This window comes from Pungitius pungitius, chromosome 14, assembly GCF_949316345.1.
Source record: "Pungitius pungitius chromosome 14, fPunPun2.1, whole genome shotgun sequence".
NCBI classification, from domain to species: domain Eukaryota; kingdom Metazoa; phylum Chordata; class Actinopteri; order Perciformes; family Gasterosteidae; genus Pungitius; species Pungitius pungitius.
Window position 1 is genome coordinate 19255561 of NC_084913.1, and position 15065 is coordinate 19270625.

The 15065-nt window shown below is 45.1% G+C and overlaps 6 non-coding genes and 1 pseudogene across 6 annotated transcripts; all 7 read left to right on the forward strand.

Annotated features, from left to right (window-relative positions):
* Positions 1-186: 186 nt before the first annotated feature.
* Positions 187-377, forward strand: LOC134104370 (U2 spliceosomal RNA). Its single transcript, XR_009941801.1, has one exon. It is a non-coding gene; the product is annotated as a U2 spliceosomal RNA (small nuclear RNA).
* Positions 378-649: 272 nt separating this feature from the next.
* Positions 650-813, forward strand: LOC134104253 (U1 spliceosomal RNA). Its single transcript, XR_009941693.1, has one exon. It is a non-coding gene; the product is annotated as a U1 spliceosomal RNA (small nuclear RNA).
* Positions 814-10118: 9305 nt separating this feature from the next.
* LOC119204715 (U5 spliceosomal RNA) lies at positions 10119-10234 on the forward strand. Its single transcript, XR_005117163.2, has one exon. It is a non-coding gene; the product is annotated as a U5 spliceosomal RNA (small nuclear RNA).
* A 535-nt stretch (positions 10235-10769) lies between these two features.
* LOC134104356 (U2 spliceosomal RNA) lies at positions 10770-10960 on the forward strand. Its single transcript, XR_009941788.1, has one exon. It is a non-coding gene; the product is annotated as a U2 spliceosomal RNA (small nuclear RNA).
* Positions 10961-11219: 259 nt separating this feature from the next.
* Positions 11220-11383, forward strand: LOC119202633 (U1 spliceosomal RNA). The gene has a single exon (XR_005116044.1). It is a non-coding gene; the product is annotated as a U1 spliceosomal RNA (small nuclear RNA).
* A 1060-nt stretch (positions 11384-12443) lies between these two features.
* Positions 12444-12559, forward strand: LOC134104502 (U5 spliceosomal RNA). The gene has a single exon (XR_009941911.1). It is a non-coding gene; the product is annotated as a U5 spliceosomal RNA (small nuclear RNA).
* A 535-nt stretch (positions 12560-13094) lies between these two features.
* On the forward strand, positions 13095-13237 carry LOC134104386 (U2 spliceosomal RNA; annotated as a pseudogene).
* Positions 13238-15065: the final 1828 nt, after the last annotated feature.

The following is a 15065-nucleotide window of genomic DNA, read 5'->3' on the forward strand; positions in this document are numbered from 1 at the left end:
CAACAAGAGTTCATCAAGAGCTTACACTTTTGATTGGAAGGAAATCAAAGATTTTTAAGAATACAGGCTGCGTGGGGAGTGGGATGTTAAGTAACAGGCGACTGCCACGCCCATTTGTATGAGCCGCACCCCGACATTTGAGAGATGCGCTAGTCCGTTGGGTCTGGAGGCAAACATTCATGTGTCATCGCTTCTCGGCCTTTTGGCTAAGATCAAGTGTAGTATCTGTTCTTATCAGTTTAATATCTGATATGTCCTCTATATGAGGACTACATATTAAGCCGATTTTCATCTCTGGGAGATGAAAAAGGGGCTTGCTCTGCTCACTCCAAGCATTGACCCGGTATTGCAGCACTTCCGGGAACGGTGCAACCTTTATCTTTTGAAAAAAATAACTGGTGACCCAATTCATTGGTGTAGTCTAGGTAGTTGGTTTGCCTCTGTGTACAAGTCTCAACTGGCTGAGACTTTTGGCTGAGACTTTTGGCAAGCAACTGATATGTTTACTCATCAATTGTGCCTTTATTTTGCATTTCACACTGATCACTGATTTTAAATTCACTGATCTGTGAGGACGGTGCCATCTGGGAACCGTCACCCCAAGTGCTCTGTTTGGGAATACCACTCCTGTCTCTGTCACTACCAACTTATACTTACCTGGCAGGGGAGATACCATGATCACAAAGGTGGTTCACCCAGGGCGAGGCTCAGCCATTGCACTCCGGCTGTGTTGACCACTGCGAATGGGGGTGAGCCGTACAGTAGTGCAATTCAATCGAAGACCATTTGCTTACAATCCACAGTAAAACTTGCAAAAATAGCGCCTCCTGGTGGACTACACATGGAATGTTTGATTAATGTTTGTTTACTTCCTGGTAGATCTCTATTGGCTCCTGAGCTGACTATTCATGGAATGTGTGATTAATGTTTGTTTACTTCCTGGTAGTTCTCTATTGGCCCGAGCTGATAGATTAATCCAATTATGCAACATTGTTTTTATTTACTCTATTGCTTTTTTACAGGACTGCTACATGGACTTCCCACCACTGGAATACATGCAAACAATATCACTTCAAATAGTCAATTAAAAGGCGTCCAAAATGTCTTACCTGCTTTTAGTGTCATTTAGACTGATGATCATCTGTATTGATTGCATGACTGGGAAATGTTTTGTTGTTTGTATTTTGATCATTATTGAAACATTTTCTACAGTGGTTTCTCTCACCATGGAAACATATAGACATCGATTTTGTTTAACATACTTATCTGTTTATATTGTTCTTGCTTTTTTTTCTTATTTTGCAGTATCTTATTCCAATTCACCAACTCAAATTTCTCTGTGTAACATGCGTGGCAATAAATGGTTTCTGATTCAGATTGTGATACCTGAAGTTATTATTGAATTGTGCAGAAATAGAAAATCTAGAAAGTATATTTGTAGCTGTTTATCTACTGTTTCTGAACTTATTTAAAATAAAAACTATTCTTGTGAGTTAATGTTTTATATGTGTTGACATGTAATGTGTACCCTTTTTATTTTCAAACTCCCTTATGACAATTGGAAGTGGTTTGATATTTCAGAACTGCCTAATGTTTTTATTCAAAACATATGAGATATTTTAATAAAGGCTTATAAACTTAATCTGGCACCCTATATTTATTTGTGTCTCTTATTTGTAATGGAAATAATGATTAATTTTCCACAACGCTTCACTGTAACACATTCTGCTTTATCAAGTAAAAGGGAGCACAATCATAAATATAACAGTACATCTGTCATAAAAGACACAATATGTAAACTATTTACAACATGCACAGGTATTTTAAGATCTACACTATTTACAACATGCACAGGTATTTTAAGATCTACACTATTTACAACATGCACAGGTATTTTAAGATCTACACTATTTACAACATGCACAGGTATTTTACAGGTATTTTAAGATATAAACTATTTACAACATGCACAGGGATCTTTACGATCTAAACTATTAACAATATGCACCGGGATTTTCACAAATATCTAAACTATACAATATAAAAAACACTGTGATGCAACTGCATAATATGCAGGTTGTCACTGTTTGTCCACAACAGAAATGAAGTGTTCGTAGCTGTCGTACACTGTTTTGTCCAGACCCTTGGAAGTTGACATCAATGTCACAGGGCAGAAAACCTTTCTTTTGTATTTTTTATGTCCCTGGGTCGGTCGGCCACAGCATGTACATAGAGGGAGTTTGTGCACCCGCGACACCTCGACTCCAACTGCAGAGGGTTGATCCATACTTTTTCGCTTGTACTGCGTGGATCTTGCCCAGGATGGTAAGCTTAAATCACAAGCAGTAGGCGGAGATGGCAGTGGAGGATGCGCAGGCAATATATGCCGAGTGGAGGGGCCAGCGCACTCAATGTTGGCTGTGGAGACAGATGTGGAGGGCAGAGGTCTGGTGATGGTGGAGGTGGCAGGGGTGGTTTTAACAGGCAGTTTCAGGAGTGGCAGTGGTGGTTGAGGCCGGGAGAGAGGCATCATCATGTCCGTCCTTCCCTTCAACACCTTAGTCCCTGCCGTGCTGGGCGTGGGCATGTACTCCATCAGAGGGTAGAGTGGTGGAGGGAGGACTGACGGCTGGTGGGGTGCTGGAGGGAGGTCAGCAGATGAAATTGAGGTGATCTTCGTTACAGTGGAGGACTGTTTTGTGGCATTCATGTTGAGGAGGCGCTCCTGACGTCGGATGAAGTCCCGCACGGTTTTAATGTTAATCTTTGGAAGGGGAATGCCAGCTTTGCACAGGATCGGATCCTCCACCAGAATCCGGTGCTGGATTCTTTCATATGACTTACAAATTGTGCTTTTCTCGGGACTGCAGCGAGATCCTTGAGGGGAGCGCAGCCACAGCAGTTTAATCAGTGTGTACATCAGCCTGTTGTGTTGAGCGCTGACGTCTTGTTGAGCCGGTGCGTAGCGCTTAGCCATCTTAAGCTTCTGAATCACAGCAGCATCAACCAGATCGTCTCTCTTAGTGCGGCAGTAGAGCGTGTTGCCCCAGTGCGTTCTGTAGAGCTGGTTGAACTGCTGCGGCTGCTTGTCGTGCTCCTCCACGGCGTTCCAGGCTTCGAGGACCTTGTTCCTCTGCTCAGTGGAAAGAGTCAGCTTGTCCTCTGTAAGGCTGATTTCCACCAGAGCAGAGCAGAACTTTTCCAGCCTTTCAAAGCCAGGAAGCGGGTTTGAACTGCAGGCATCAACCTGTTGACAAGTTTCCATATAAAAGTTCCAATGAGCACGTTATCACGTTAGCAATCAATGCATTGCATTTACATTTGACCACATATACATATACTCACAAAGGCTGGAGGGTCCACAGTTGCGGTTTCGTTGCTGGTGAGGTTAATGTGGGGCAGGATGGCATCCAACACGTCGGCACCAGCCTCCCCGTCGCTCTGGTAGGCTTCGTCGGCTTCTGGATCTGGGTTGGGCTGCCCATGCTGAACCACCTCCTCCTCTGGACCAGGTCCATCATTGATGATGTCCACGAGAGAAAATGGTTCAGATTCACCTGTGCTTTGGCTGAATAAATATTCCAACCCCAGCAACTCGTTGGAAGCAACATTGGCGGGGGCCCGGAAATTCTCCTCCACAGTCTCGCCGAACAGCTGCTGACAGCGGGTGTTGAGGCGGTCAATGAGCGGTGCAGAGTATGTCCTGTGGTTCCGTCCTTTGCCACCAAACACGGCGTCTGAACTCCTGTCCGAATTCCACCGCGCAATGCCACTCATCAGGTAAACCTGATAGGGCCGGGCTGCACAATGGGGACCTGAGTAGAGCAAAGTTAAGTTTTAATGTCAATTTGTCTTAATAACTCCACACTAGTACACAGCTGGTACACATGAGAGTAAAACCTTCACCTTGAGCTGGAATGTAACTAAGTACATTTAATTAAGTGATGAAGTCAAGTCCACCTTATTTTATCATTTTCATTTGAAGCTACTTACATGTCAATATATCTCTTTCAGACTATAACTTCTCATCCCCATCCTGTCCAGTGAAACATCCCCAAAAGTGTTGCTATTGTAAGAAGAAGAAGAATAAAGTGTTTTATCTTTAATGAATCAATAGTTCAGTCTGTACTTTCTCTCTTTCAGTGGTCGTGTTGTTTGGGAAGCTAGTAGAATATTGTCAAAGTCACATGATTTATTTTTTCCAACTATACAGACAACACTAGGCATCACCTGGAATCATGTGTGGCAGCGATTTGTGGAATCCTTCCAGGCTGTTGCTTCCACGCAGACATTTGTAATAGGGAACATCCACATTGTTGATTGTTGTGGTACGGGCCACCCTATACATGTTCATGCCTGGTGGATCCTGGATGCATTCGAGGTGTCGCTGCTGGCCTGCCCACATCTCATCGATAGCCTCTGTAAATACACATGCATAAAGTGTGTTATGTTCACTACTCTATTTTTAATGTTGTAATAACTTTTTTTTGGGGGGTGTTTAATACCTGGTGTTTTGAAGAGGCTAACTCCGCTCTCGTCCAGCCCAACGGGACCTTTCAGCTCCTCGATGGCCAATTGGATGAGCCGAAAGGTCTCCTGAGCACCGAGTGTGACCCTCCTCACGTGGTGCTTGAGCTGATCCCTGGTGATGTGGCAGCGGACAATGTCCTCGTCTGAGACCGAGGTAAGACTGGCCGGGTTCTTGGCTCTGATGGCTTTGATGAGCAGCTCCAGGTCTGGGCGGTTGTAGGCCAGGACTGCCCCAGCTAGAGCAGACTTGAACACCGCATACTTACAGTGGGACTCTGTGCGTATGGCTGCGTCAAACCTGTGGATCCAGTGGAAAATGTCCAGCCGCACAACCATCCCATTGTCCACCCAGGAACGGAACAAAGTCTCCACTCCTGTTGGGCCTTGAGACCGGCAACACCCACGGTCCACGTAGAGGAGCTTGGGGACAGGCTGATTGGCCAGCCGGAACCTCTCCATGACTCCACTGCACATGGGTGTGAGCCGCGGAGTGGACTCCTCACAAGTCAGCACAAAGGTCACTATCTGTGAGTGCTCGTTCCCAATGCTGGTGAACCACTCGGCTGAGCCTCGACCTTCCCCAGACAGCTTCTTGACCACCTGAAAAAATAACATTTCAGGTTTGAATTGTATGAACCCACTTATGGATTCTGTTGATGTTGGGTTTTTTTCAAACATTTTGACTTCAGACGTTAAGGCATTATGTTGTGGGCATTATTTGTTTTGATTGACATACTTTCTTAGTGGAGTCCATTTTCAGTGCTGTGCCAAAAGTGGAGAGGATCTGGCTTCGGTAATCTTGCACATTGTCCGCCTCTGCCAGCAGGAAGGCGTGACGCAGGAGCCGTGCAGAGGGAAGGTCTCTCTGAGCAGGTGGAGCCTGGAATGCGTGGCCTAATGCGGAGACGATTCCGCCCGGTTGCGCTACGGTCATGAGGAGTGTGGTGTACAGGTCCTTATGTTGAAGATACTCCTCAACATGACTCTCCTGTACCTGCCTCCACACCTTGACCATAGTGTTACCTTCGGTCCTGTCCCTCAGAAGGCGCACCACGTTCTTATCCACCCCACGCCTGTGAGCAGATTCATGAGCAGCGTGGTGAGGTTTATTTCTCTGAAGTTAGTCTGTCAAACGCACAAAATATGTTTAGTATACTCACTTGCTGGTGAGGATGGCAGGGAACAGAGCTTGATGAGCCTCACTAAGTTGAGATAAAATAGCCCGATCCCATGCAAGCCATCGGCCCACTGTGCCACCTCCTCCACTCCTGGCGGCCTTTGTGCAGGGTCCACAGCACAGGACCTCAGTGACCAATGTGTACCAGCTGGACACATCGCAAATGTGACGTACCTATAGTAGATATTATATTATTATCAGATATTTTGCATATATGTTTACATACGTAGTAAGAACACACGTGCAGTGATTCATACTCTGTGGTGGAAGCCAGACTTGTAGAGGTGTACATCCCTCCCGTGCCCGACGCAGTCATCCCCTCGAGGGCACTTCAGCGAGTATCGCCAAACTCCAACTGGACGCCACACAAAAACACGGCTCCGGAAAAAAAGGTGTGGTGTTGGCACTGCTCCCTTCACATAGCCAGGAGGTTCAGGTGGATAAAACCACATGCGGTCGGATTTCATCACCCGGCGCCTCTTTAACTGACCAGATTTATGCTGAAATATCTGAACAGGGGTGAACAGGCCTCTTTCTGCGTCCTCTTTTAGCCAGGATATGTCTGCTGATGGGACACCATTGGGGTTTTCCCACAAACGGACCCAGCCCTCCAGCTCCACCTGGAACGCAGAAACAAAACATTTGGTTATTTTTGTCTAAAAATGATTGCTAAAACATGAAACCAATTACAACATTTAAAACAAATGTCTAATTTACTTTGTTTGCATATAGTGTGAATATCACTTACAGAGGAGTCACTCAGAGTTGATTCCACGGCGGAATCAGGACCCCTGGATGTGGACGGGGTCTCTGTGGGCTGGCTGGTTGACGCGTGCTGGTCCGTCCTCACAGGGGTCTCCGGCAGCTTGGTCCTCACAGGGGTCTCCGGCTGCTTGGTCCTCACAGGGGTCTCCGGCTGCTTGGTCCTCACAGGGGTCTCCGGCTGCTTGGTCCTCACAGGGGTCTCCGGCTGCTTGGTCCTCACAGGGGTCTCCGGCTGCTTGGTCCTCACAGGGGTCTCCGGCTGCCTGGGCCTCACGGGGGTCGTGGGCAGATTTGCCGTCTCAGACTGACTCCTCGGCTTTGTCCTGTCTGTGGGTCGGAAATCCTGGCTCTGCCTGCCAGTTTTGCGACATGGAGGCTCTTGGAACTTCAGCAAGTCTAAGAATTCACCAAACACAATAGTTTTGTATTGTATTATATGTTCCAATGTAGGTTATGATGTCTGTTAATTGTGAATCTCACTAACCTTCAACTTCCTGGCTTGCAGCAACCAATTCAGCGTCATCATCTGCCGAAGATGAGGGATCACACCTAGTGCTAGCCTGCGGTTGGTGCACAACAAATGTAAAGTCTTAGTTTTATGACATATCAGTTATTAATTACCAAAAACCAACAAACTAATTTTGCCTTCTGCATATTCTGCTCTTCATAACTTCATAATGAATAATGTAATCCACCCTCACCTGCTCCTTCTCTTTGAGGTATTTCCTGAACCTCTTCATCTGCACGCTTGTGATGTGGGTCACTGGTGTGTGCAGCCACCTCCTCACAGAAGTGTAGGCCTTGTGTGTGAGCTCCCTCTGCTCAGCACTGAAGTGCTCTGGCCTGTCCTTTTGGGTGAGGTACTGACTGTAAAGCTCCCACATCTCCTCAAAGGTGTAATGCTCAAATCCTTTCTGGCCGTAGATACACCTGTGGATGTTGGCCTCAAGGAGACTGGAGACTTGTGGGAAGCTCTCTGCATATTCTGTGAGGTAGTCCTTCACCCACTGGTTCCCCACCTTTCCTTTTCTCTGTGGGTTTCTAACCTCCAGTCTGTGCTTGTCGAGCATGCTGGAATCATACACTTTAACTTAGTACTTCTATCAGTAATATAACTGCACTTGAGATAATGAAGAAAAAAAATAAACACTCATAATTCATCTATGCAAACAGACAGGCTCATACCAACTATATTCAAAATGCATAGCCTACAATGGTAATAACATGATAACGATATTATAACATTCTTACTATTTCACGTAGCCCACGTCGTTTGCCACAAGCCAGTGAAATGGTGCATTTTCATACTGGCCAAATGGAATAACGAGCTTTCCCAGACACAGCTGACGTGATGGTGCAGAGATTCCTTCTGCTCGAAGCAGCCGCTCTGCGTAGGCCAGGGAAGAGGCCTGCTCCAGCAGCTGGCTTGGAGGTTTGGGGAAGACCATCCTCTTCTCCCTGTAGTCACGGGCCTCTTTGGTAGGTACCACTACAGCCTGTTGCCGATGCCAAGGGGCATCTGGGTTCACGACGCGGATTACTGGGGTCGCCATCTCCTAATGAGCAATCCCACAACAACGACAAAAATATTACTATTGTTTAAAATATTGTAATAATATATGAACAATGTAAGAATGAATGTCAGAGAACAACAGGCTATTGATTTTTATTTTAACACCCAGGGGAGAAGAGAATAAAGTGTCAGGTCAGGATGACAACTGCTGTAACCCTGTTATAACTTAGATTAAGGATCTCTTGAGTTATTATAAAGGGAACTGGTATATCATAACATTATAAATCTTGGGCCTATGAGACTAGCTGATTCCTCTGATAATTAATCAATCTTTAAGATTGTATTCCCTTTGATTAATCTGTTACCAAAGGATGACATGGATATTGAGAAATCATATTCAGTGGTGGGTAATGGAACCATTATGAACTATGATTTCAGCTTCGCTGAGAGATATGAGCCGTCAAGTAACTTAGTTAGCTGGAAATGTAGCTACCTGACATGACCGTCAAGAGCTTGGCCTTGAACGTTATTTGTGGGATAACACCAAATAAAATTTACAATGATGTTTATTATGGAGTATCGCGAGTAAAACCAGAACTTTTTACTGAGAGGTTGAACATGAACTAGCTGCCAAGTTACTTTACCTGCCGCACGACGTCTTGGCCAGCTCGCTCGCTCGCTAGCAAACATTAACTCTCCTCCAAACGACGATAGGGCAGTATAAATAATTATTGCTAAAAATAATTATCAATGATAGCCTGTTTCGCTGTTTCCGCTTATCCTTGATAATTGTCAAGAATAAATTATTTTCAGCTCCGGCGGACTCGTACGATACCGTTTGGGTAGAGGTCTCTCATTGGTCGTCCACAGTCCGCTCCTTAGAGGTCTCTCATTGGTCGTCCACAGTCGGCTCCTGTGATGTGATTGGAAGTCCACAGTCATGTCGACCAATCATAACCCGTAACTGTCTACAGTCACTGTAGACTTTGCACTACTGTGGACTCGACCTCTGCGAATTCCTCAAATGTGGGAATCTCGACTGCATAATTTGTGGTAGTGGGGGACTGCGTCCGCGCTCTCCCCTGATATTAGTGTCAAAGAAAAACCAGTGCTTTCCACTTGGACACATCTCTTTCAACTACTGTTGGTCCCCAAGATTGAGCCTCTTTGCCAACAATGGACCAGTATACTCACCACTGGAGTGTTAAACCACTGAGTGATTGTCTGAATTAACAGTAAACCAACAACATTTCAGGAGGGCCTTACAATTTTTGATTGAAAAAAAATCAATGACTTTTGAGGTTTGTTTTTGGGTGATTCCATTTTCGGACAGAGGTGCCTGAAAGTGAAATCACTGTCTGAATTCAAAGTGAATTCAACAAGAGTTCATCAGGAGCTTGCACGTGTGTGCTCGTGTGCATGCTCTACCCATGGTGGCCCTGAGCTTGTGTGTGAAGTTTGCAGAGTGCGGCTGTCAGTCCAAGAATTTGTGAAACCGACCACTACAAACCGGGAAATGAGTTTGGATTTTGCCTGCAACTCTGTCTTGGTTGGTGCTGGGCTGCTGAAATTTGGACCAGCTCCTCCCGGGGCCCTCAGGGGGGCCACTGTAGATTTTGGGCCCAATAGGAGGTTCCCCTGGGGAAGCTCCCATTGACTCCCATTCAGTCCGAGTGTGTGTGTGTGCGTGCACGTGTGTACTTGCGTGCATGCTCTTCCCGTGGTGGCCCTGAGCCTGTGTGTGAAGTTTTCAGAGTGTTTTTGTGGTAGTTGGGGACTGCGTCCGCACTCTCCACTGATATTAGTGTCAAAGAAAAACCAGTGCTTTTAACTTGCACACATCTCTTTGAACTACTGTTGGTCCCCAAGATTGAGCTTCTTTGCCAACAATGGACCTGTTTACTCACCACTGGAGTGTTAAATCACTGAATGATTGTCTGAATTCACAGTAAACCAACAACATTTCAGGAGGGCCTTACAATTTTTGATTGAAAAGAAATCATAGATTTTTTGAGGAAAGGGGGCTGGGAAATGGGTTAGGCTTTGGACACCCGCAGCTCAACCACTCCCTACCGCAAGAGGGATTACTTGTTCCACAGGGATATAGGGCTGCCTTTCACCTGATTGTGCTACTGACTTTGGTTTCTCTTCAATACGCATAAGTCTTTCGCCTTTTACTAAAGACTTCCGTGGAGAGGAACAACAATGAGTTGACCTTATTTTTTGCCAGGCTCTGCTATTTGGCTAAGCCTCATGTACTTGTAAGAAAAATAAATTAGTAGGATGGAAGAGCCTGTCATTTGAGTAAACTTATTCCTGGAGTCTCTGGTTGAGCTTTGGATCAAGTCTCAAATTACTGTCTGAATTTAGAGTGAAATCAAGATTTAGGCAGGAGCTTACACTTTTGATTGCAAAAAAAACGAATGATTTTTGAGGGCTGTTTGGGGTTAGTTCCATTTTTAGACAGAGGTGCCTAAAAGTGAAATCACTCTCTGAATTATAAGTGAATTCAACAAGAGTTCATCAAGAGCTTACACTTTTGATTGGAAGGAATCAACAAGAGTTCATCAAGAGCTTACACTTTTGATTGGAAGGAATCAACAAGAGTTCATCAAGAGCTTACACTTTTGATTGGAAGGAAATCAAAGATTTTTAAGAATACAGGCTGCGTGGGGAGTGGGATGTTAAGTAACAGGCGACTGCCACGCCCATTTGTATGAGCCGCACCCCGACATTTGAGAGATGCGCTAGTCCGTTGGGTCTGGAGGCAAACATTCATGTGTCATCGCTTCTCGGCCTTTTGGCTAAGATCAAGTGTAGTATCTGTTCTTATCAGTTTAATATCTGATATGTCCTCTATATGAGGACTACATATTAAGCCGATTTTTAGCTCTGGGAGATGAAAAAGGGGCTTGCTCTGCTCACTCCAAGCATTGACCCGGTATTGCAGCACTTCCGGGAACGGTGCAACCTTTATCTTGTGAAAAAAATAACTGGTGACCCAATTCATTGGTGTAGTCTAGGTAGTTGGTTTGCCTCTGTGTACAAGTCTCAACTGGCTGAGACTTTTGGCAAGCAACTGATATGTTTACTCATCAATTGTGCCTTTATTTTGCATTTCACACTGATCACTGATTTTAAATTCACTGATCTGTGAGGACGGTGCCATCTGGGAACCGTCACCCCAAGTGCTCTGTTTGGGAATACCACTCCTGTCTCTGTCACTACCAACTTATACTTACCTGGCAGGGGAGATACCATGATCACAAAGGTGGTTCACCCAGGGCGAGGCTCAGCCATTGCACTCCGGCTGTGTTGACCACTGCGAATTCCTCAAATGTGGGAATCTCGACTGCATAATTTGTGGTAGTGGGGGACTGCGTCCGCGCTCTCCCCTGATATTAGTGTCAAAGAAAAACCAGTGCTTTCCACTTGGACACATCTCTTTCAACTACTGTTGGTCCCCAAGATTGAGCCTCTTTGCCAACAATGGACCAGTATACTCACCACTGGAGTGTTAAACCACTGAGTGATTGTCTGAATTAACAGTAAACCAACAACATTTCAGGAGGGCCTTACAATTTTTGATTGAAAAAAAATCAATGACTTTTGAGGTTTGTTTTTGGGTGATTCCATTTTCGGACAGAGGTGCCTGAAAGTGAAATCACTGTCTGAATTCAAAGTGAATTCAACAAGGGTTCATCAGGAGCTTGCACGTGTGTGCTCGTGTGCATGCTCTACCCATGGTGGCCCTTAGCTTGTGTGTGAAGTTTGCAGAGTGCGGCTGTCAGTCCAAGAATTTGTGAAACCGACCACTACAAACCGGGAAATGAGTTTGGATTTTGCCTGCAACTCTGTCTTGGTTGGTGCTGGGCTTCTGAAATTTGGACCAGCTCCTCCTGGGGCCCTCAGGGGGGCCACTGTAGATTTTGGGCCCAATAGGAGGTTCCCCTGGGGAAGCTCCCATTGACTCCCATTCAGTCCGAGTGTGTGTGTGTGTGCGTGCACGTGTGTACTTGCGTGCATGCTCTTCCCGTGGTGGCCCTGAGCCTGTGTGTGAAGTTTTCAGAGTGCAGGGCAGTGTTTTTGTGGTAGTTGGGGACTGCGTCCGCACTCTCCACTGATATTAGTGTCAAAGAAAAACCAGTGCTTTTCACTTGCACACATCTCTTTGAACTACTGTTGGTCCCCAAGATTGAGCTTCTTTGCCAACAATGGACCTGTTTACTCACCACTGGAGTGTTAAATCACTGAATGATTGTCTGAATTCACAGTAAACCAACAACATTTCAGGAGGGCCTTACAATTTTTGATTGAAAAGAAATCATAGATTTTTTGAGGAAAGGGGGCTGGGAAATGGGTTAGGCTTTGGACACCCGCAGCTCAACCACTCCCTACCGCAAGAGGGATTACTTGTTCCACAGGGATATAGGGCTGCCTTTCACCTGATTGTGCTACTGACTTTGGTTTCTCTTCAATACGCATAAGTCTTTCGCCTTTTACTAAAGACTTCCGTGGAGAGGAACAACAATGAGTTGACCTTATTTTTTGCCAGGCTCTGCTATTTGGCTAAGCCTCATGTACTTGTAAGAAAAATAAATTAGTAGGATGGAAGAGCCTGTCATTTGAGTAAACTTATTCCTGGAGTCTCTGGTTGAGCTTTGGATCAAGTCTCAAATTACTGTCTGAATTTAGAGTGAAATCAAGATTTAGGCAGGAGCTTACACTTTTGATTGCAAAAAAAACGAATGATTTTTGAGGGCTGTTTGGGGTTAGTTCCATTTTTAGACAGAGGTGCCTAAAAGTGAAATCACTCTCTGAATTATAAGTGAATTCAACAAGAGTTCATCAAGAGCTTACACTTTTGATTGGAAGGAATCAACAAGAGTTCATCAAGAGCTTACACTTTTGATTGGAAGGAATCAACAAGAGTTCATCAAGAGCTTACACTTTTGATTGGAAGGAAATCAAAGATTTTTAAGAATACAGGCTGCGTGGGGAGTGGGATGTTAAGTAACAGGCGACTGCCACGCCCATTTGTATGAGCCGCACCCCGACATTTGAGAGATGCGCTAATCCGTTGGGTCTGGAGGCAAACATTCATGTGTCATCGCTTCTCGGCCTTTTGGCTAAGATCAAGTGTAGTATCTAAACCAGAAGATTTGAACTGCATACTGACATTACCAGCTAACAAAGGATTTGATGTGAGCTTTCGGTCAGCTATTGTATTGAAGGAGTTCTGGATACGTTTTGAAAATGTAAAGTCTCAGTTTTCTGCATTCAACGTTGAGAAACTGACTGATAATGCCCTTAAAACAGTCATTGTCAGAATGTTCAATGAGACAGTAAATGCGGAAGACATTTGGTGGTGGCTGAGTAGATACTGCACTGTGAAAGGCCCGGCTACTAAGGTGAGGGACGAAGATGGCATTTGGAACTGTGCTTGGAGAGTACCCATCCAGCAATGGGAGGACCCTAAAGGCTATCAAGGCCTGAAACATTTGCCATCTGTAATTGCCCTGGGTAACAACAAGGGCTATATACATTATCAAGGGCAGCCCAAGCTCTGCCGCAAGTGTGGTGAGCATGGCCACATGGCAGAAGCATGCCAAAAGATGGTCTGTGGTAAATGCAGAGAAATTGGGCACACTTTTGAGGAGTGCACAAATGGCAGACAATGCAACTTGTGTGGAAAAACAACTCATCTCTTTAGAGATTGTCCACAGTCTTTTGCAAACAGAGTGAAGGATACAAAGGTAAAAGGAAAAGCAAAGATGTTTGAACAAAATGGTAGACACGAAGACCTAGTTCAAGAGGCTGCTGAGAGGGCGGGGCCAGAAAATCAGGAGCCCCTTCCGGGTTGTTTGACGGGACAACAGAGATCAGGTGAGAAGAGAGAAGGGGATAGAACCGCGGGTGCCCCAAATTTTGGAAAGGAAAAGAGTGAAGGGGTGGTGCAGGCAGAGGGTGGAGCTGACATGGAGAAAACCCAAACAGTGATGAGTGGAAAAGATGCTCCTCTCCCCAACGCCCAGCAGAAAAAGAGACCTCTAGCAGAATCGTCCCCTGAACCTCCCGGAGCCTCAGAGAAGAGAGGTAGAGAGGGACTCTCAGAAAGTCCTAGTCTGGAAGAGGCCAGAGTCTTCCCCCACAGCTCCCCAAATGAAGTCTCCTTTTTAACTATAGAACTAAAAACAACACCGAAGGACTCACAGCTTAATGCTGGCTTACAACAGAGGCAAAAACCCAAAGTCCGAAAAGGAAGTAGAGTGCAACCCTGTCAGTCTTCACCAATAAGAATGGATGAGCTCCTCTCAGAAGAATTTAAAGATCTGCCTTTTTAAGACATCCTAATCTTGGAAATGCCATCAATGTCTTACAAAACGTCTTACCTGTTATTTTTCCTTTTTAGCGTACTCATGACATTAACCCTCTCAACAATCAATGTTAGAAGTGTGAAATCGAGAATTAGAGCCCAGAGTGTTTTATCCTTTCTTAATTCCTGTAAGTCGGATGTGTTTTTAATACAGGAGTGTGGTCTGCCCTTCCTAAACCACTATAAAAAATGGGAAAAATTATGGCCACAAACGTCAATATGGAGTGGATCCAATGAAAATAAAAATGATGGAGTTGCCATTTTACTAAAAAATCCACTCATCCAGGTGAAGGGCAGCACTGTGGTGAGGGATGGCCGGGCACTGTTAGCGCACTTATCTTTTATGGGAAAGGATGTCAAGCTCTTAAACATTTATGGTTTTAATGACAAAAATGACAGATATGACCTCTTAGAAGAACTGCAGTACCACATGCTAGGTAAGACACCTTTAGTCGTAGGAGGAGATTTTAACTGTATTCTTAGCAGAAATGACAGAAAAGGAGCAGGGGAAGATTTCAAAGTAGACAAAACATCAGTTCTACTTCAAAATATTTGCAAGGATTTTAAATTGCTGGACTGTTTCAAAACCATGCATCCCAGAGAGGAGGGTTTCACCTGGTTCAGTGATGATGGCGCCAGAGCCTCTCGAATAGACCACATTTTAACACGGGATTGTCCACCAACTGATGCTAATTTGTCACCTG